The following is a 2171-nucleotide window of genomic DNA, read 5'->3' on the forward strand; positions in this document are numbered from 1 at the left end:
TTGGATTCTTTAGTTTTTCAAACCAAATTTGAAAAAAGATTCATGTAAACACATTTATATATCTAGTAGCGAACATTCTATTTAATGTAATGACACGAATGATCCTATAAGGGTTCCGATTTTTATTCGGATATACGGAACCCTAATCCGAGAACCAATTTAAAATTGTAGTTAAAAAAAAAGAAAAATGTTCTCCCATACCTACCTTCAAACTGCAAATGTAACTTTATACGTACAATATTGTTTTGTTGATAGATTTACCACGTCATATTCAGACCATAAACTTCGTATTAATTTTCCTATAATCTATAAGTAAACAACTATTTTCTATATTTTTTTAAAAATTTTAGATTCAGTAGTTTTGGAGATAAGGGGACCCTTAGAAGAAACTCTTTCTTTTGACATGTCACACGGTACAGTTTGCAAAACTTTTTTTTTATTTTCTATTGGGCCCCCGAAAAATGACCTCCATGTTCAAAATTGATTATGACAGACGTACAGACAGACACACGAGCGATCCTATAAGGGTTCTGTTTTTCGTTGTATGAATATGGTACCCTAAAAAATACGTCATGGTATAATAAAATTTCTGAAATAGGCACCTTCAGCTATCTTTTCATTTAAATAATAAAGTAATATAAGTCGAAAAAATGCAATTTAATGCTTATCAGAAAAACAGGGGATATTTTCAGATTAAAAAAAAATAGTTATCCCCTCGGTTACCAAATTATTCATTTTTACTCAAGTGGTAAAAAAATTCTGACAAATAAGTGTCTAATTTCTGTGTTCGGTGAACTTTTTGCCTTACTTGAACTTTTATTTTGTTAATAAGCGCTGTGGCATTTTCCGTTCTTTTTGCGTAATTTTCAATAATCAAATATTTCTAATATTCCCAGACTTATTTTAAGGATACTAATTTATATGAAAAACATTTAAATACAGAACATTTAAATTGGTCAAATGTTAGAGCACATTGCTTCCTTATTAATTAAATTAAATTGTTTATAGAAAAATGCCGAGTGTTATTGTTTGTGACTCTATTTAGAAATTGCGATTAAGCAATAAAAAAAATGTTGACCTGTCTTTTTTTGTCGTATTTCCGCATTGGATGTTGCAACGTAATCATTCATTTATTTCCATTTTGTTAAATGCAGCTACAGTGGTTATAGAAAATGTTTAAATTGTTATTTTTTATCGTTTTTTCGGTAAAAGTTCTTGCCGAGGAATCGGTTTACGTAATAAATGCACGGAAGGGGTTGCATGTGGTTAGTGATAAATTTTTAAGTTTTAGTATAGACCCGGGGGTTCTTTTTTCAGAAAATAGCAACAATAAAAGGTATGTAACAAATAAATAGTCGACATATTATAAAGGATATACAGCAGAAAAATCAAACACTGATCTGGTATTTTTCTTTCAGTTATTCATATTCTTTTGTAAAATACTTAGGTCCGTCGTACGTTCTTTTTTCTGGCCCTTCGACTAAATTTATTACATTTTCTGATAAGGAAATCTTATATCGTTCCACTGGGATTTCCCATTTTCTACGTAAATTTGAAATAAGTCCATCAACGTGGAAAAAATTCAACTCATGGCTTCAAAACGTTGGATTTGTCCCAGTTTTTTCGCTGAACGATAACGAAAGAAATAACGGCTTGTGGAATGCCAAAAATTATCTTTCTTTGTTTAATTTGACTGATAAATTGAATATAAGTTGTATTTGGCAAATAGAGTATATATACTTATATGTATTTATTAAATTGACCTCAAAAAAAAAAAGAAAAACCATCGACTGAGCCATACATAGCTTTTGCTTTGAAATGTTATTAGTGACACTAACCTAGCTAGATATATCATAGTTACATTTTTGCTAAATAAATAATAAAATTAAAAGCGTAAAAAAACATCGTTAACTTATGAAATAATCAATGTTGTTATATCACTTAAAATATACTGTAGGTATTGTTGTCGGTTCAGTTGTTTATTAGTTCGTTTTTGTTTTTAGAAGACACTTATTGTTGTCAAAACGCAGCATTTTTATCTTCTTTTCGGCGAAAATGTTTCTCAAAAACAATCATCTACTTACATTCGTTTGTTATATTTTATAACGATATTCGTCTTTTTGAAAACGATTTTAAACAATTGTGTACTTGACTGTAAACTAACTTAATAG

This window comes from Agrilus planipennis, unplaced genomic scaffold (assembly GCF_000699045.2).
Source record: "Agrilus planipennis isolate EAB-ADULT unplaced genomic scaffold, Apla_2.0 scaffold7, whole genome shotgun sequence".
In the NCBI taxonomy this organism is placed as follows: Eukaryota; Metazoa; Arthropoda; class Insecta; order Coleoptera; family Buprestidae; genus Agrilus; species Agrilus planipennis.